At 42.3% G+C, this 21,026-nt stretch overlaps 1 long non-coding RNA gene across 1 annotated transcript; it reads right to left on the bottom strand.

Annotated features, from left to right (window-relative positions):
- Positions 1-10,614: 10,614 nt before the first annotated feature.
- On the bottom strand, positions 10,615-20,273 carry LOC110358087 (uncharacterized). The gene is made up of 3 exons (XR_010469280.1): positions 20,148-20,273; positions 15,719-15,831; positions 10,615-10,744 (listed from the first exon to the last, which is right to left on the bottom strand). It is a non-coding gene; the product is annotated as an uncharacterized LOC110358087 (long non-coding RNA).
- Positions 20,274-21,026: the final 753 nt, after the last annotated feature.

The raw sequence follows: 21,026 nt of genomic DNA, 5'->3' as shown, positions 1-21,026 counted from the left end.
ACACCTTTTAAACACCTCCAGGGGTGGTGGCTCCACCGCTTCCCTGGGCAGCCTGTTCAATGCCTGACAACCTCTTCTGTGAAGAAGTGTTTCCTAATATCAAATCTGAACCTTCCCTGGCACAACTTGAGGCCATTTCCTTTCATTCTATCTCTTGCTACTTGAGAGAAGAGACCAACCCCCTCCATGCTACACCCTCCTTTCAGGCAGTTGTAGACAGTGATAAGGTCTCCCCTCAGCCTCCTGTTCTCCAGGCTGAACAGCCCCAGTTCCCTCAGCTGCTCCTCATCAGACTTGTGCTCCAGACCTCTCACCAGCTTCGTCGCCCTTCTCTGAACTCTCTCCAGCACCTCAATGTCCTTCTTGCGAGGAGAGCCCCAAAACTGAACACAGGATTCAAACTGGGGCCTCAGCAGTGCCAAGTACAGGGGCACAATCACTTCTCTAGTCTTGCTGGCCACTCTATAAGTAACGTCAAACTCTGTATCATTTTTGCTGTTTCAAGTTTATAGCTTTGACTGGAAATCATGAGAAAGTAATCTCCTCTGACCCGTTGTATTTAGAACAACAGCACACAGAAGTGGACGTTTCTAAAAGCATCTTGGTCCTGACTCCTTAAACACAAATTTGTCCCTAACACACACACACACAAGATATATAACTGAATTATGACCATGACCATGTAAGGAATAAAAATTACACTCTCTTATCTGAAGAGAAACAGTAGGATCTTGTCTCATTGAACTGGGATTTGCTTCATAACAGTACTTGGAAATGCTGAGAAAGCAGAAAAAATAAAAATTATTACTCTTCCACTTTTTTCCCATGTGAATTATCAATGTGCACTCTGCTTTTATAATGAAGTTTCCATACTCAGTGATCTTCAATATCTGATGTTAAAGTCCTATGATTCTTGTGGAACTCTACCACAGCTGCTAAAATAAAATATTAATTTTAAACAATCTGGGAATTTGAACACTTTACATATTCACTGCATATTCATATATAGTAGGCTAATCAGGCTACTACACTATAGGGACTGAAATAAACCATAAATACAGTTTGGCAGGCCAGTTAAACCACTATTCTGTTACTGTCCATATAGCCAAATTTTTCTGTTGACTTTTCATCCTAAATTTTTGAATATGGCATGGCTGTTGCAAGAATATAATAAAAATATAGTCAACGACCACCTGGGTACTTTAAAATTTTAGTACTTCTGCAAGCTTCCCAGCAGGGTTGGGATAACATTTAAGGACATCATTGTTTTAGAAAACATTATATAATATACTGACTTGTGGACTGATATAAGTGGTCAAGCCATGCTGCAGTAGACAGAATTTCAAAGGAAATGTAATATAGTTCTTTCCCTTGGTGATGCTACTGCTGAGCTGTACAGCTTGTGATGAATATGCAACTGATTCCTGATGGAACTGGAAACATCTGGGAAATCTGTATGACTGTGCTTTAGAGAGGTGCTGAGCAATAGTGAAAACTACCAACTTATGGATAATGACTGGGTGATGAAGAGATTGAAAACAGCCCTGAGGAGAAGGACTTGGGGGTGTTGGATGATGAGAACCTCAACTTGAATCACAATGTGCACTTACAGCCCAGAAAGCCAATCGTATCCTGTTCTGCATCAGGAGGATTGTGGCCGACAGGTCAAGAGAGATGATTCTGCCCCTCTGCTCCACTCTGGTGAGACCCCACCTGGAGTCCTGCGTCCAGCTCTGGGGCCCCCAACAAAAGAAGGACATGGACCTGTTGGAACAAGTCTAGAGGAGGCCACAAAGATGATCAGAGGGCTGAAACACCTCTCCTATGAAGACAGATTGAGATAATTTAGTTTGTTCAGCCTCAAGGTTCCAGGAAGACGTTATAGCAGCCTTCCACTACCTAAAGGGGACCTACAAGAAAGCTGCAGAGAGACTTTCTACAAGGGCATGTAGTGATAGGACCAGGGATAATGGCTTTAAACTGAAAGAGTGTAGATTTAGATTACATATAAGGAAGAAACACTTCATGAGGGTGGTGAGGCACTGAAAGAGGTTACCCAGAGAAGTTGTGAGTGCCCCATCTCTGAAACCATTCAAGACCAGTTTTGATGAGGCTTTGGGCAACCCTTAATAGTGGAAGGTGTCCTTGCCCATGGCAGGTGGGTTGGAATAGGATGATCTTTAAGGTCCCTTATAACCCAAACCATTCTGTGATTCCATGATTCCATGACAATAGGAAAAAGGCCTGCAATGTTTCCCCCGAAAGACCCCATGACCAGAAGAACCAGCCAATGGCTCATGAATCGGAACATTTTATTTCAAGGTTGGTTTCAGACAGAGAGGGCGGGTGGTGCTGAGCTCCCTCGTCCAAGGCTGTGGGGAGCCTCCAGCTGCCTGTGGGACCTGGCACGGTGCAGCCTGGGGCTGTGTGTGCAGCCTTGTTCTTTGGTCAATGGCTTTGTGGAAAGCTGCAGAAATCTCTGGATGAGCAGCTGTGCAGGGAGGGGTTGGGAGTGCACCACGGTCTGGTCATGGGACTGTCTGGGCCTGTGGCTGTAAAAGGCAGGAGAAAAACACAAGGAACAGCCACCTTGGCTCACCACGGGCAACCCCTGCCCAGGGCTCTGCCAGACTCTTGATTCCTTAATTTAGTGTCAGTGCCCTTGTAGAAAATAGGAAATCTCTGGCTGTGTGGTTGAGGATAGGAGTGTGCCATGGTCTTGTCCTGCCCCTGTCTGGGCCTGCAGTTCCAAAATCTGGTTAACAAATAAAGGGAGCAGCCACACCTACTTACCATTGACAACCACTGCCACATTTTCTGTGAGACTCTGATGGCTTAACTTAGTGTCAGTGTCCTTACGGAATGACCTCTCAGGGTTTGTGGGTGAGGACGGGAGTCTGCCATGGTCTGGTCCTCTCTCTGTCCGGCTCCATGGCTGTGAAAGGAAGGATAAAAAACAAAGGAGCAGCCACCCTGGCTCACCATGGGCAGCTCCCTCGCAGGGCTCTGCCAGACTCTTGATGCCTTAACTCAGTGTCAGCATCCTGTAGAAGGCAGTGAATCTCTCTGGCTGTGTGGCTGAGGACAGGTTTTCACCATGTTCTGGTGCTGCCCTGTGTGAGGCTCTGGCTCTGGAAGAGAAAGGAGAAGCAGCCACCATCTCTCATGCCAGGGACAAGCCCTGCTTCCCTGCCCGGGCCCAGCAGCCCTGCCCTCCCCTCCCTGCCCTCCTCCCTGTGCTCTCACCTCAGCCCTCGCTCACCTGCCTGCTCCCCTCCAGTCTGGGCCGGCTCACCCCACTGCCCTTTCTCTACCTGTCCTGGGCATCTGTGTCACCAGCTCTGTGATATGGACACCACCAACATTTAAAATAGACTGAATAAAGTATAATAAAAAAATCACACTAAGAAATTCTAATGACCTGGCAATAAAAGGGACCAGAAATGTAATAATGTGTTTTAAAGTCTGATTTCTCTGATTACACTTCTTGCTATATTCTCTCTTCATAGATAGCTGCCTTCTAAGTTGGACAACTGCCATGCCTACTTACTAATTTGCGCTCATATCCCTATAGCATTTATTTTATTAAAAAAGAATTTCTAAAATAATCTATTTCCATATCAGTTGTATTTTCTCTGTTACTTTCACAACAATATGACAATATTGTCTGGGAGGAAGCTGGGAGGAGTGGCTGATATGCCAGAAGGCTGTGCTGCCATCCAGTGAGACCTGGACAGGCTGGAGACTTGGGCGGGGAAAAATTTAATGAAATATAACAAGGGAAAGTGCAGAGTCTTACATGTGGGCAGGAACAACCCCAGGTTCCAGTATAACTTGGGGAATGACCTAATAGAGAGCAGCATAAGGGAAAGGGACCTGAGGGTCCTGGTGGACAGCAGGATGACCATGAGCCAACACTGTGCCCTTGTGGCCAAGAAGGCCAATGGCATCCTGGGGTGTACTAGAAGGGGGGTGGTTAGCAGGTCGAGAGAGGTTCTCCTTCCCCTCTACTCTGCCCTGGTGAGACCACATCTGGAATATTGTGTCCAGTTCTGGGCCCCTCAGTTCCAGAAGGACAGGGAACTGCTGGAGAGAGTCCAGCACAGGGCAACAAAGATGATAAAGGGAGTGGAGCATCTCCCATATGAGGAAAGGCCAAGGGAGCTGTGTCTCTTTAGCGTGGAGAAGAGGAGACTGAGGGATGACCTCATCAATGTTTACAAATATATAAAGGGTGAGTGTCACGAGGATGAAGCCAAGCTCTTCTCGGTGACAACCAATGATAGGACAATGGGTAATGGGTTCAAACTGGAGCACAAGAGGTTCCACTTAAACTTGAGGAGAACCTTCTTCTCAGTGAGGATGACAGACACTGGAACAGGCTGCTCAGGGGGGTTGTGGAGTCTCCTACTCTGGAGACATTGATAACCCACCTGGACACATTCCTGTGTAGCCTCATCTAAGTGTTCCTGCTCCAACAGGGGGATTGGACTAGATGATCTTTTGAGGTCCCTTCTAATCCATGACATTCTGTGATTCAGTGATTCTTACAAAGAATAGACAACTAAATCAGTTATATATGAAGACTACGGGAAGTTACAAGTTAGATGCCAGGGAACTCTCGAACTAACAGGGTATTCACATAGCGGGAAACATAACATGGAGCTGATTGCCACTGAAGCCACAAGCAGTTAGCATAGACTTTCACATGTAAGAAATATTAGTACAGCCTTTCAAAGCTGTTGTAATTCTGCATAGACGTTCCAGCCACAAACATCAGTCTTTCCTGCAAGTTTCCATTCAATATTTGACTTGGTAATTGAATTGTTGAAAACGACTGGTCTTAAAAATATGCCAGTGCTTACCTTTCAACTTGGTGTCAAATATGTAGAGAACCTGAGTACCCAGCTCCCATTGCTGCCTCTACATTTTTAAAAATCCAGTTAGATGCACATCTGAATTGTTAGATACCTTTGACAAGGTGGCTCATTATCCTATATTGGAAAAAAAAAAGAAAAAAAAAAAGAAGGAAGTAGGAAATTTATCTGTGGCCATGAAATCCTATAATTCCCAGTGAACCAAAGTTCTTAGCCCATACCTCACTGATCAGTTGCCATCTCTGTATCTTGGGGCTTGGAGCATGCAATGAAGAGCACAAGTTTTGGTCAGAGCTGGATTATCAGTTTATTTTCATGACATTGAGAAGAGTGAGACTATTTGGACATTTTACAAGTATTGTTGTGGGTGTAGTTGACAGTGACCTTACACAGTTGAAAATTTAAGCTCAAAAGGAAAATAAGTATCATATTTTTTCCAGAGAAAATTCTACAAAGCTCAGGCTTCCTAAAACTTACTTGGCACAGAACTCTAATTTGGGCACAGTAGGTAATAATCTTGTGTTGGCAGGGAGAATGATCAGGTGACTCATGACAATAGTTTTCCCTGCCTCTTATTTTTGTTATTTCCATTATGGTTCTAGAAGAGGGCTACCTCCTTCTTGAGAGAGAAGAGCATTGACTCAAGTGCAGCATATCACACCCAAGTTTCTGTATCTCCAGGTGCTGTTTATGAGCAGAATGGATTGGCAAAAGCAAAGAGAAGTAAAACCACTCATCCCTTCTTGGCAGGCATCTGGGCTGGGCTCTGATTTGCAGCCAGGGAGTTTCTGTCTAGCCCCATGTTTACTGTGCACAGTCACTCAACTGTGAGCTCTCCTGGATTGCAACCACTGCAGTTCATGTTTTCTTTTTACTTTGAGCCTGGAGCAGAGCAATGAACAAACAAAATTAGCTCTGTGTTGCAAAAGGACTACAGTTATATTATTCTGTTACATTTCTGTGTCAAGTAATGGGCACTAATCAATGCTCCAGATTAAAATAAATCCTACTTTGGATTGTTCAGTTCAGCCCAAAGCCGTGTGACATCCCCCCAGTTTCGATGTTGGTGCTTGGCAACCCATTCCAGAACATTTACAGCAGTGTTTAATGCCTGGTTTGGCTCACATGTCTAAATGGAAAAATACTTTTCTTCTGATTTCCAAGGAGTAGCAAAATCACAGCTCTCTGTTTAGGGATAAACAGTCAGAATTCAAGATTTACTGCTCATTTTGCTCCTCATCCCTCTTTTTTGTTGGATGTATCATTACTTTTGTTATTACCTGAATTGAGTATGTAAAATAACTACTTCTGTTATCACTTTTACTACTTTGTATTATACCCTGTCTCCTCATCCTTTTCCTGTTTATCCTTTTGGGATCTGGAACTGCAAATGATATCAGTGTGGTACACCAAGTACTGTGAAGGGCAGGATCAGACTTTGAATTTGTGAAGCTCATTGAGAGGGATCCCACCTTGTTGCATGACTTTATAGCTGTGATGACATTCAAGTTGCTCCTGGAAGGAAACACATTCCTAATATTTATTATTTTTCAGATGTTGTCATTGTGTCGAGCACTACCACCCTTACCCAAAAGATAATACTTCTGGGAACAACTGAGACCAAAACTGTGTCCTTTGCTTACATTTAGAAGTATTACAGCCAAAGAACTGGATCCTTCAAATAGAACAACATGTTAGATCCTTCTGGTCTCCGACTGATGGTTTCCCAAGGCAGAGCAGACATAATTGATAGTAGAACCACAGGGCAGCTCTAAAGACATTGGTAAACACACATTTTAGTATTTTTACAGTTATTCTTAGATCAGAATTTAGTGAGTGTTTGTTTTTTTAATAAAAAGCCTGAACTTGCTTCAAAAGTATGTGATGAGAAAGGATTCCAAGGAAAATGCTGAACAATGAAAGCTTTCAGCCCAGATGGACTAAACCTAAGGTGAAATCTGTTTGCAATACCCACTGCTAAGAAATTAAGTGTTCATTATTACTCTTATTTATTGAATAATGCTATAGGTTGATAACTGAGAAGAAAAACATTTCCTCTTGTACTTTTGCCCTTTATATTAATTACATTGAACCACAGTGCATTTAAGAAGATGAATTAACGACTGACCATTGGAGCCACATTATATCCTATATGCATCACAAAATATACCATAAGGATAAAAATGAAGCTACTGCACAAAACTGCCTTAGCAATCCTTCCCCAAACAGCACGGCTGTCAGCTTCATCATCTCAATTACAACTCTGTGTCAGTGTCTGCGGATTATGAGGGGCAAATGATGCGAAATCCTAGGAAGACCAAAGACTTTATTTTATTACTGATATGTTTTTGACCCCAAACCATTGACAAGATCACATTGCTAGTGTTGCCAGTTCGATTTATCTAAATAGTTGGAATTTCTGTGCCACCTGGGCAAATAAATTTATCCTTCAGGAAGTATCACTATTTCTTGCTGGTATATTAGCTATGATGTAGGATCTATATAACTAAAAAAGCAAACTAAGCACCAGCGACTTCCATAGCACACTGAGAGAATGCTGAAATCATCGTTAAATAGAGCTGACTTGCAGGTACTACTCAGCATGCCAGAAAACAGAAGCAAATAGCTCTTTTTACAATGCAAAAGCCCTGGATCCAAAATGGCTTTATTTCACTGTGGCTGGGAGTTCCTGAGAGCAATTATTTCATGTAGTCATTAGTTTATTCTGGCACAATAAGTAACCGCCTGTTCCTGAGTGAAGTGACAGCTTGTGATTTTAGAGATGGTGTGGCCTGGTAAAGATGTAAGAAATCAAATAAATCAAAATCTATCTCTACAATATTTCATAAGACCCCCCTCAAAATGCTTTTTGGAATATTCATAAATTGCAAAATAAGGGAATTTTCACCATGTGTAATACACAGGAGGTGGAGCAGCAGTTGCTCACAAGTCAAACAGAAGTCCTCATGGCAGGAGGACACAGCAGGTCTCTCCTTTGCCTGTAACGCCAACTTTGGCTTCCGATCTGTGCTGGGAGCAGTGTCCAGAGGCACATGGTCAGCCTTCCAGTAACCCAGTATTGTCACTAATGTGGGGCACCTACTACAGACATGCTTTCGCTTCAACAGCTCTATACTGTGTATCTAGCTCATTCTGTCTCATATGAATGCACGTATTTTGTGAGCCTGACCAAGAGTAACTGGTGTTTGAACCATACAGTCACTGGTAAAATTAAAACTTGTTCGATGTCTGCTTTTCTCATTAGTTGTGTGATGCCGTGTATTGGCCAGAGATTGTATAGTGCCTTCCTCATGTTTGCATTCTTATTAATTAAAATTGTACCAGCTATGTTTTAGGTTCTATCACAGAAAAACAGAAAGCATTTTCCAGGAGTAGCTGCAACAACATTCATGCTGCTATAGCCCACTCGTTTTTGCTTGGTTATTATACACTACCAAATGTAGAAGCTTAAACACAAATGTTCTCATCAGTTTGCCAAATCCTGCAACACCTCGAGTATTTACTATATATTGCCTTCTGTACCTTTAATAGCAAAAAAAAGGAAAAAAAAAAAAAAAAACATTAAAAATAAATAAAAAGAAAAAGCAACAAACAAACCAGAAAAATATCATCTAGTTCATTGACAGAGAAGCAATCCGGGATATCTATCAGTATATGTGAAAACACGTCCTGTCATACTCCCCATTTCTCCATCCAGCTTTTGGTGAAAATGTTGAATAAAGCCAGACCCAGGAGGTAGGCTGCTACATGAAATTCATAGTCTCAGTGGGAAAGCTCTGTGCTCCCACCTGATGATGTTCACACATTGATGACTCTGCTCTGGAGAGACCCCGCCGGAGTTCTGCATTCAGCTCTGGGGCTTCTAGCATAAGGAGGACATGGACCTGTTGGAGCGAGTCCAGAGGAGGCCACAAAGATGATTAGAGGGCTGGAACAGCTCTGCTGTGAGGACAGGCTGAGACATTTGGGGTTGTTCAGCCTGGGCAAGAAAAAGCTGCAGGGAGACCATAGAGCAGCTTGCCAGTACCTAAAGGTGATCTACGAAAAAAATGGGGAGACGCTTTTTACAAGGACATGTAGTGATAGGATGAGTGGTAATGGTTTTAAACTGAAAAAGGGTTGATTAATGTTAAATATTAGGAAGAAATTTTTTACTATGAAGGTGGCGAGACCATGAAACAGGCTGCCCAGAGCAGTTGTGGATGCCCCATTTCTAGAGTTGTTCAAGGATAGGCAACCTGATCTATTTGAAGGTGTCCCTGCCCATGGCAGGGAGGTTGAAACAGGATGATCTTTAAGGTCACTTACCAAACCATTCTGCGATTCCATGACAATAAGAAAAAGGACGACAATGTTTCCCGCAAAGACCACATTAACCAGAAGAACCAGCCAGTGGCTCATGAATCAGAACATTTTATTTCAAGGTTGGTTTCAGACAGAGAGGGCAGGTGGTGCTGAGCTCCCTTGTCCAGGGCTGTGAGGAGCCTCCAGCTGCCTGTGGGACCTGGCACGGTGCAGCCTGGGGCTGTGTGTGCTGCCTTTTCCTTATGAGGCATGGGAATGACCTTACAACTCTTGAGATTGTAAAGAAGGTATGTATTTGCACGGCACTGGACACACAGGGAATAATTTCACCTAATACACGTGTAAATTTACAGTAGCTGTAAGCTTGGTTAAATGCAGTAAAGTGTTACATATTCATGAAAGTTTTAGGAACGCCTATACATATTCATAACCTGTCCCCGAGAAGGCTCTTATTACAATGAATTCTGGGAGACCATTTCCACAGTCTCCACCTCTGGCTCCTCCTGGTTGCAACTGCACAGTGATCGTGAACCCGGGTCCTCTTCTCTGTACACGGTCACCTTCGGTCCAGTGTGATGAGTTGGTTAGGACTCAGACTGCTGAGTTGGTTAAAACTGGCGTATCTCCTGTCCTGTGCCCAAGATTCTGTTATCTAGTTCACCCAAGGATGCACCAAGGATGCACCCAAGGATTTTTATCTTTGCAAGGCGTCAGCGAACTCCTGTTTCTCGTACAATAAGTTACACAAAGCTAAGCAAGGCTAGGCAATAGCGATGTGGGTTAAAGGGTTAGCTCTCTGTTAGCTCTTTAAGTGTTAGTTCTTTAAGTGTTAATTAGTTAATTGTTGATATCCTGTATCACTTAGGTCAATGGCTTTGTGGAAAGCTGCAGAAATCTCTGGATGAGCAGCCATGCAGGAAGGGGATGGGAGTGCACCATGGTCTGGTCACGGGACTGTCTGGGCCTGTGGCTGTAAAAGGCAGGAGAAAAAAACAAGGAGCAGCCACCCTGGCTCACCATGGGCAACCCCTGCCCAGGGCTCTTCTGGACTCTTGGTTCCTTAACTTAGATCCAGCGCCCTTGTAGAAGACAGCATGTCTCTAAGCCTCTGTTGAGAACAGGAGTGCGCCATGGTCTGGTCCTGTCCCTGTCTGGGTCTGCAGCTGCAAAAGGCAGGATAACAAACAAAGGAGCAGCCACTCTCGCTCACCGTAGGCAAATCCTGCCCAGGGTTCTGCCAAAATTTGATGCCTTAACTTAGAGTCATTGCAGAAGACAGCAAATCTTCAAGGCTGTGTGGCTGATTATGGGTGTGCACCATGGTCTGGTTCTGTACCTGTCTGGGCCCATGGCTGTGAAAGGAAAGATAAAAAACAAAGGGACCAGCCACCCTGGCTCACCATGGGCAACCCCTACTCAGGGCTCTGCCAGACTCTTGATGCCTTAACTCAGTGTCAGCATCCTGTAGAAGGCAGTGAATCTGTGTGGCTGAGGACAGGAGTTCACTGTGGTTTGGTCCTTCTCCGTGTGAGGCTCTGGCTCTGGAAAAGAAAGGAGGAGCAACCGCCATCTGTCACGCCAGGGACAAGCCCTGCTTGGGCCCAGCAGCCCTGCCATCCCCTCCCTGCCCTTCTCCCTGTGCTCTCGCCTCAGCCCTCGCTCATCTGCCTGCTCCCCTCCAGTCTGGGCCGGCTCACCCCACTTCCCTTTCTCTACCTGTCCTGGGCACCTATGTCACCAGCTCTGTGATATGGCCACCACCAACATTCTGCCTGCTGTGACATGGCCACCACATCACCATGGGTTCCAGGGCTGATGGAATGCCCAGTCCTTGGCTGCCCAGGAGAAGGTTCCGTTGTTCTTCAGCCTTGTTCGAAAACAGTGGGATGAACAAATCCCACAACTCAAGACTATGGGGAACATGGCCAACATGGAGAACCTGCTGTCACCCCTGTCTGTGTGGGAACAGCATCTCACCTGGGGCTGTGGTCACCTCACAGCCTGTCACCATCCTGTCCCGTCCCACATCCCCTGTGCCTCCTCCTTGCTGTCAGGGCTGGGGCAGAGTGAGGTGGAGCTCAGCATGAGAGTGCAGACAAATACTGTGGTGTCTAAACACCGGGGAGCAATTCAGGTGTTTGATGTACTGACCTAGTGCCACTTGGGCTCTTACAGCCTAGTATCCTATGAATCTACATGAAACTGAAGAAAGGACACAGAACCTGGGAAAAATGCACTAAATGCTTATTTTCATCCCGATTGTAACACCTGCAAGTGTCATCTAAAAATCTAACCCTCACCTTGGTTACTCATGAGGCTAGCTTTAGATCTCAAAGAACGTACTGCTACAAGTATTAATGATCAAATTGTGGTAAGACCCAGAGATTCATTCCAGAGAAGACTCTAATCAGAAAGAGCAGACTGATGCAGTTGATTAGACCTGGGACTAAACTCCGACTTGATGATGTTTATACATTGAAGACCCACTTCCTCACCTGGCTCCTTCACCTGCTAAGCAATAGAGCCAAGTTTCCTTTAATTTTTAATTTAACTATATGGTCTACACTTCTTGCTTATGTAACTCTTAAAAACCAAAAGTGATTTCATGTCTTAATCGTTCTTGTTTCGTGCCCACATGTTACTGATGTAACTTTATATTCATACTTAATACTGTTTCCACTTTTTATTCAATACCTTTTTATTCTCAGGTATCTTCAAGTATAATGCTATCTTCTTTTGACCTTTTTATTGCTTCAGAAGACTTTGCCTTTACACCCTTTATGTACTTTATTTGCTTCTCTTAGAGGTTACTCTGTCCTATACTTTTAGATTATTAACTTATATTTTCTCGAAAGATTGCACATACCACTTCCCTATTTATTGTAGTCTGTTTTCCCAAAACCAATTACACTTACTCCAACTGCACTTATTCCTTCTTTCTTTCTAAAAGCAAACTTATTATTTAAACAGCAAAGACAAAATAAAGCTGTAGCAAACAATACAGAGTAGCTACAGTTGTCGGGTAATGACCTAGATGGGTATAAGATCTGTAAGTAATTTTTAAACTTTATTTTAATCTGAAGCTTTTGTTTCATATTAATTTTCAGTTATATATAAGTGGATGAAACAGTATATTGTCATTAATTTATCTTCACAGTTATAATAATGGTGTTTTATTTTCACTTACAAGGATCTCTAAAACTTTTGAAGGTATACAGAAGAATCTTCTGAAATTTAGTAGAGATGAAACCATGGAAGTTCTATGAGATTAATACATCTGAGATATAGAGAAATACTTATTTACTCAAATCTGTATTTAAAACAACAGAGGAATACTTCCTACCTCATTTGAAAAACAGCTAGTGATATACATTAAATAACTGCATTCCTTTCACAGAATGCTGATGCTTCTGTAAGATGCAAAATAGTAGATTAAAAGTATGAAAGTGTTGAAGGCTATACACTAGCAACTTATTGAAATTTAGCAGTCTGATTAAGTGTCAGTGATACACACACACACACACACAAAAGGAAGGAAGGAAGGAAAGAAATGTTTTGGGTAAGAAAAACAAAGGTAACCTGTATTCTTATGAAGGCTTTCACAGGAGCTTTAAGGATCAGAGACATCTTGAGTTCTGAATATCTCAAATAAAGAAGAAAAGAGGAAAGAAACAGCAGAGGATGCCACTTACATGTCATGGAATGCTAAAGGGCTAAAATGTGCTTTGCTGGTTAAGGAATCTAAAGGTGCTGGGTCCTTTGGCTTTAATTCAAGGGATGAAGAAGCGACAAATTACAGTTGACTTGAAATCAGTCAGCATGGTCAGAGGTTTATTCCAAGCACTGGGCTCAGCTCTGAAGAATACTGTGGTCCTGCTTCGAGCGTCCGCACCGTGCAAGCTGCTGCTCAGCACCATGGCAGGACTGAACCCACAACAAAGCATTTGTACAAACCTGCTTTCTCCCCAGCAGGATTGTGTGCATTAAACACGACAGAAAATGCTGCAAATCTGATGAAATATTTAGAAGCACTCACTGGTGTTCCTCCTGCCTTTTGGTGCTTTGCGTGTGGCAATGTTTTTCCTCTTTCCCATAAAATTGATTTCTTTGTTCTTGGTTCAGATTACTGTCAGTTCCTAATGTCAGTTCTGCTGTTAATAATCTCTGTGATGCTCAAACTGGGTAAAGTTTATTTGGAGAAGGGAGGTGTGTTTTTCAGTTAAACCTTTAGTGTTTAACAACAAAGGAAGGCCAAGAAACGCTCTGTGCTGTGGCACTCAGAGGTTCTTACTGGCAGCAGCAAAACCACTGCTAGTGTCATGTTCTTTGTGGTGGAGTCTTCCCACACTGACTCAGACAGCCGGTCACCTCCCCACTAAGGTAACGTGGGGCCTTGAGCTTCTTTTCTTCTCTACCCTGACAAGAGAGAGACTTGCTGTCTGTGCCCTCTGGATTTGTGATGTAAACAGCATATTTTGTGGTTTCCATTCTTGGCAACAGTGGTGCTTCTAGGAACAAAAACCTCTTTGCTTGCAAAACAGGAAAAAGCAGTGAGAGCCACTCAGAAGTCTGCATTACAGCACCCATTCTCTATGGACTCGAAACCAATTAAGAACTGCTGTTACGCAAAAATCAGCTGATGAGTTGTGCAATGCGTAAAAATGAGAAAAAGATTTACATGGCCTAATGTCAGATATCTGCTCCATCCCCCCCTGCCAACTCAGCATGCAAACTGAGTTTTTAACTACCCTATGCAGATTAAGAGTTGTTCTTGCAGCGAGCTATAGTACTAACCGCAGAGCACGGGACAAGATTTTGAGATATCGGTTAGTGGTGAGATAGGGAAGAGCACGTGAAGGGATTCTCACAGCTTATTTCCTGGAGAGGTACAACCCTGCCTCAGGGCTGCCAGGTGAGATACAACAGCATGTGCAGCTCCGGAAGGAGAGCAGATCACAAAATATTTCAATTTACTTGTGTCAGGCCAGAGTATGTTCTCACTGCATTTCCTCCAATCCCAGACTCTCATCTCCACACCAGCCTTCTCAAACCTGTAATCATGGCTGTTTCGTCTGCTTCTCCCAGTCTTTTCTGATGTACCCCCATAAGTCTGTGCAGAAAACATCATTCCAGGCCCCCGTCATATGTCTGCTGTGCAACCTTGTATACACAAGACTGTTCCCAAAATGCACAGAAAATGCAGAAGAGCCATACTCCTCCATTAACACAGCCTAGAACAGCATATCTGGTGCCCTGCACTGAGAAGCACACAACACAGTTGTGCACACACAGAGATGCAGCACCACCAGTCCTCTCCTGTCCCTCATGTGCTCCAGTACCTTCCCTTCCCTTCCCCTCCCTTCCCTTCCCTTCCCTTCCCTTCCCTTCCCTTCCCTTCCCTTCCCTTCCCTTCCCTTCCCTTCCCTTCCCTTCCCTTCCCTTCCCTTCCCTTCCCTTCCCTTCCCTTCCCTTCCCTTCCCTTCCCTTCCCTTCCCTTCCCTTCCCTTCCCTTCCCTTCCCTTCCCTTCCCTTCCCTTCCCTGCCACGTTTATGCCTATGAGGGTTATTCTGCACAATGCAGGGCCAACTGTAACGGTGATTTTGGGGCTGTGAGGGGCCTCCAAGGCAATTTTTATGGCTGATTTATTCAAGTCGATTGTCTGGTAAAATGTATAGTCAGAAATCAGCTCCAGTTGGAATTTCAGATACTGCTGAGAAAAAATTACACTTGGAAGCCACAAGCTGGAGTAGAAGTCTCAGCAAAAATGCAATACCCTCTAAAAAGATTTGAGATACCCTCAGAGGAGATTGGAGAATGGAGCCTATGTTCAATGGCAGAAGTTAATTAGGAAAAAAACCCTAGAGATAAAAGAGAACATATAAAGACTCCATGGGAAATTTACTTCTCTTGTTTAGTACATTTGCCACGGTTCTTTACAAGAAAAATTTGTGCTCATGGATTTATGTTTTTATGTTGCATGGCTTTCACGGCCCTTGGGTGTTCATGTTTTGTTACACGACGCGATCAAGCCTGCAGACAATATAGCTGATAAAGCTTTATTTCAAGATTTACCCATAACTAGTGCAATGATTCTACTATGAAAAACAGGACAATTAGCTGTCATTACAGAAATTTGTATTTGCTGATCTCCTTCTCAGACAAAATTTTAATAATAATGGGTGAGTGAGCTCCCTTTCTGCTTGGGAACACCCTGCTCAGCGACTATGGTGGAGGTGCCTGTCAGGACACGGGGTTTGCCACAGCCCCAGGCATTGTCCCCCTCGTCTCCAGGTTTTTCTGTCTCCATTACAGGAGCAGGACTGTCTCTCATTTCTGTGGGTACCAGAAGAAAGTGCCGTGACCTCCCATAAAGAAACCCTGCCAGTCCCTGCTGCGGCAAGCTGGGTAATTTAGAAAGGCTTTTACTGTCTGAGGGAAAGTGCTGCGGAGAGAAGTGTATGAATATAAGCATCATAGTGCATTTAGATGAGTAATAGGAACATATTCCTCTCACCTTTAATGGCGAGAAAGCTGACTTTTCTACTTGCAGTGTGTTTGAGATGGAGTTTGGCCCCGCTGGGGAGGAACAGGACAGGGGATGGGAGACACCACAGGCTGCTCCTCAGGCTGGCCAGCATGAGAGAGGAAAGGAAAGGGGAAATGAAGATAAAAGAAATTATTCCTGGAAATGAGAGCTCAGGTAGGGAGGTATGTTTATGCACTGGGATGTTGCAAGAAGTAGGTCACAGACTTCCACACAGGCCAGCTGGGAAGCCATTTGAATAGCTGTGGTTTGGCTCAGGGTTGCAGTCACCCCACAACCCTCCCTGGTGACTGCAGCACCTTCTGGAAAGTTCTGCCAGCTCATGGGGGCCTGAGCCACCCTGGCCTTCTTCACCATGAGGCTGAGTTTACCTAAAACTGGCCATAACTTTAGCCTTGCTCCCTGCTAAGCTGCCAAATTGTCTCTCTCCTCTTGCAAGGTGAATGATTTTCATTCAACTGGCTGAATTATTTCAAGGCAAATATTTTATTTATGACTGATTTGGTAAAAGTTCTATAGTTTCCACATCCCAAGGACAATGTGGGGAAAAGGCCAAGGTGTTCAGTGACAATGATTTTCTCAATCATTTCAGTTCATCCTGAATAGTTTTGCCAATACCAGTGTAGCAATCCATTAGAAGAACAGTGGGCTAGAATAAAGGAAGAATGTACCAAAGTGCCTGATGACATCCTTCGTCTGTAGGCCCTGCCGAGAAACAAGATGAAGTTTGCTGACTCCTTACTACCCAAAATGAAAACTGAATTAATGGGAAAGCCACAAATACACTTCTTATTCTTGTCACACTCCACAACTGCACATAGCAAAGTCATCAGCAGACAGGAGGAAACCCACATTCTGCAGCAACCACTGGAATACACTGAGGGTTAATGTGCCCTGAAAATCTTATGATCTCTTTGTTCAGGGTGTACAAGCACTGTCTGTCCTTTTGTTCCAGAAAAATAAATCCTCAGTAAGTGATGGGGAAGATATTGTCCTGATAAGACTCCAAAGTAGTTACTGCAAATAAATCCGTGGAATTAAAAACAGATTGATGGAATTATTCTGTTTTATGTCAGCAGACTACAAAAACAAGTTTGTAAATCATCTGTTCTTTTTCTAATATATTTTTTTCCAGTGTACTGGTCTGAAAAGTAGTTCTCAATCCCATTTCAAATACTATAATTGCAAATGAAAGATTGGAGATAAAAAGACTCATCTACCACGTTAGTCAATAAAGTTTATATGTATCTCATAACTCTTTGTTGGTTCCTTACAGTAGTGAGCTGTGCTATGACAGAAATATAGGATCATACATGTAGAAAATATATTTTTATTGAAATACAACAGACAAAGGACTGTTCTAAAGAGAAATTATTTAATATTCATCAAAGGCTCTCTTGTGCAGCTGTTGACCCTAACTCTCTGATTGCATCACTCTGAAAAATCTCTCTCCTATATATCAGACTAGCACCTTTTTCCACTTTCCAGTTTTCACATGATATGCATTGGAACCATCCAGGACCTTGCACTGTAACTCACATGTACAGGGACATCAGTGTTCTTCATGGGCTTCTGTTCATGGGTGATTTAGAACACCACAATTATCAGCAATAGTATGTGCAGGTATTATCTTTTGCTGAAAAGTAATATCACCTTTGATATCTCGAACAATTGAATATCCTCCATAACAATCATCAATTAAGCCCAGGGACTCAAAATATAACCTATATTTTTAAAATCATCTGGTAATCAAATAGAAAAAACATCTTTTAAATGTCTGTTATTGCTAGTATGATATTGCTAGTATGCTAGTTCAAAAGCATTGTCAAAGTCATTAGTATTTAATGCAGTTTTTCATCTCCATCTCATTTCAGCTTCCGTATTACAGCGTAGATGTTTGTGAAATTGTTCTCCTGATTTGGTGAATGGCCATGAGAATCCATCCTGGAACCTTTGTCATCTCTGGCAACGACTGCTGACTTAGCTAAAATGTGCATTTCTATTAGCCACAGTGGCTGCGGGATAATTAACCTATATTTGTGGCCCAGCTACAACAGGCTGAGGACAGCACAGCACCCTGACTCAGTACTTTTATATTCCCTTTGGCCACAAGAGCTCATCCTTGATGTCAGTACTTACGCTGCTCAAATCCCTGTATTTATAGGTAAATTTTTTTTCAATGGGCATTTAATCTTGTACACTTGGATTTTAACTGTGGGCTCCATATACTAAACTTAATCCACACTTCTGATGTTTCTCAATCTTCTGCATAAGCTAGAGACCTGGAGAGAGCACAACCGTTCATAACACGTGCTTCAGTAAGTATATTTCTAGCTTGACAATGTAGGAACTGCCATGTGGTGCTTAACAGCTGCTGTGTTGCTATAAATTTGACTGTTATGCTTCCTTTATTTATCATTAAATTGTGATGACTAGTGAGATACGGAGTTTTCATATCTAGTGGTTTTAAATATCTTAGTTTTGCAGTAGGCAATAAATATTTCCTCCTTGGAATGCGAAAACTCATTCCAATAGAGGACAAAACAAAGCAAGTTCAAGGTACCTCAGCAAGCAGGGTCTGGTGTTTCATTAAATATTTTTGCTTATTCTACTTACTTCTAAGTATTTTTAATTCAGTACCAGGATATGAGTCATGTTGTGTTTACTGGACTTTTTATTTCGTTCTGTGACAATATACATCATCAGCTCCAGGACACCTGAATTCACAGGTATTTCACCTTTCCAAACTTTGGGCTGTAGTTTCCTTCCCCACCTCACTTTGCTTCCTCCTTAATTTCAATAGTTTCACACTACTAACATTATTAGTTGTTATTGATAGAGGCTTCAGATATTGTTATGATTGTTTGTTATGTCTATTTATGAGGGATTTTTTTACCAAGAATTGGATAATTATGAAACTACCTCCAGATATCTAGCTAGGCAAAATTTCTTGAGCCATATCTTTCTCAAAGAAGCTCTCATTTTTAACATGCTCATCTGGCAGGGAATCTCAACTAGAATGTACATCATTTCATGCAACTAGAACCAGTCATTCAAGAGAAATGGAGAGAGGAATACATGAACATGTGAAGCAAAAGTTTCAACCCATACATCAGCTTTTCTTCTATGTCTCCTTTTCATGTGAAAAATAAACACATCCACTAACAAGACTGTTGTTTGATTAACTCTGCTCGAGTATGGGACTGTTCCTGGGACAACTTGTAGTATCTTTCATATGAGGAGGATAAAGAAGTAATTCCATCAAATCTTTCCTCCTTGGTCTCATGGCAATCATCCTCCCAAATGAATTAATCTAATGCCCTTTATGAACAGCATACACTGTTATCTTATCTTTGTTTTCACTGTTTCATCTGAATGCCCTGTGCTCTTAATGCCTAAATCATAGTATACTGTCTAGTTTGCAAACACCATCTCTCTTATTGCATCTCTGTACATTTTTCAGAGCTAAAATCGAAGTTTATGTAAAATGGAGTACTCCTGAAAACTTTGGTTCTTCTTTAGAGGATTTCTTATCTTTATGGTGTGGGAGGCAGGTGAATATATATTAGGACGTTCCTTGTCCCCCACAACTAACCATTTGACGGGATGTTATAGTCTAAGGGCTGTAATCACTGTTTTATTTGTAACTGTTGGATTATTGCCTTTTATTAAGAAGAATGCATGACTGACCTCTCCAATACTGCTGTTGAAAATTTCATTAACTCAGGCTGAGTAGCAGTAAATAATTTCAGCATAGATTATGCATTCTCCTCGATGCAATGCCCATTCTAATAGGTGGATCTGTTCGAGCATAGAGCTAGAGGTTCAACATTTTACCACTGGAAGTCTGCCCTTTATTTATCAAGATAAGGATCATTACATTGGAATTTAACCACCTGCTCTAGAAGGATGACTGAAAAGTAAGGTTACCCCCTGTGATGACTTTGGTTTGGTTTAGTTTGGTTTCAGTCTGAGTCAGACAACACTCAAAGCTTTTTAACAAAGAACCTCTGATACTTAGCAGCTACTCAGATAAATCAACACCTCTGTAGCTTCATTGCTATCAGCAAAGAATGTCCAGATTAAAGAATTCTACAGTTTCTATCATCAGTAATATCAGAGCTGAATCACAAGATTCTGTTGTGGAAACAGAAAATGCTGTCTCTAAACAGAATGTTCCAAGCAAAAAGCTATTTGGGGCAAACTGAGCAGGGTTTTCCCCATGACATATTTTCAATGTATGCATAGCCTTGTCCAATGACACAGAGAGAATTCCAAATTCTTAACAAGATATTTCTGAATAGATGTCTGAATATCTGAAAGAAATATCATCTCACTGTCTACGAGAATTGTGTTTGAAAACACATCTTTTATTTAATCAGAAAAATCTTTGACTTACCAGAATCCTGGCACTCTGGAGCAATTCTGATAGTGAGAAGATGTTTCATTTTGTTTCATATATCCAGTATTGGTTGTTTGAAAATAGTGCGGATAAAATAACTATATTTCAGACACTTTTAACACAGTTTTTTGACTTTTGCTAAGAGATTTTGAAGTTGTTTGGACCAGTGTCCATCTATAACATGGACTTGAAAAAGAGGACTATAACGTAAGGTGATATCATGTCAAATAGGTCACTTGGCTAAAGCGTTTGAGAAAATAGCAATGGACCCTTGTGCCTGGCGAATTTAGTTCTGTATTTCTCCAACCAGAAAGACTTAGTATTTAGAAGATATTAATTTGAGCCCTCTTTAACATGCAGCTCATTTATTAATTCAGCCGTTTGTTGTTATGCTTCTAATTTAATAGCGGTTGTGGAAAATCCACTAGTGACTCACTGAAAAGGCCTCTGCTCTGGAATGTCTGTAAAACACCTTGTTCTTCATTACTTAGGTAAACAAGACAGAGGAGTTCCCTGCCTCAATTGTGTCTCCATTTTTTAATAATCTAAAAATACTGTCTGAGTTTCAGACTCAGACTTGACTCATAGTTTTATGTGACTCAAATAACCATCAACCAAGTCTTATCAAATCACAGGAGAACAGTTTCAATTCTCTTCAGTTAAAGCAGGCACAATAGTAATTAATCCTGCACAACTGCATGTTAGCTTTGGCAACCTAGCTACTCATTTTATGTTCCCAGGCATATTGTAACTCTCCTATACATGGTACTCACTCATACATCTAAATTCCATAATGAAAGATTTAAGAACAGCCCATTTTGAACACTTTGTCCTCTTACAAATCCTTTGCAAACAGCACATGCAAGAAATTTTTAG

The sequence above is a fragment of the Columba livia genome, chromosome 1 (assembly GCF_036013475.1).
Source record: "Columba livia isolate bColLiv1 breed racing homer chromosome 1, bColLiv1.pat.W.v2, whole genome shotgun sequence".
Classification (NCBI taxonomy): domain Eukaryota; kingdom Metazoa; phylum Chordata; class Aves; order Columbiformes; family Columbidae; genus Columba; species Columba livia.
The sequence above is the reverse complement of the archived record's forward strand: the minus strand, read 5'-3'. Positions and strand labels throughout refer to the sequence as shown.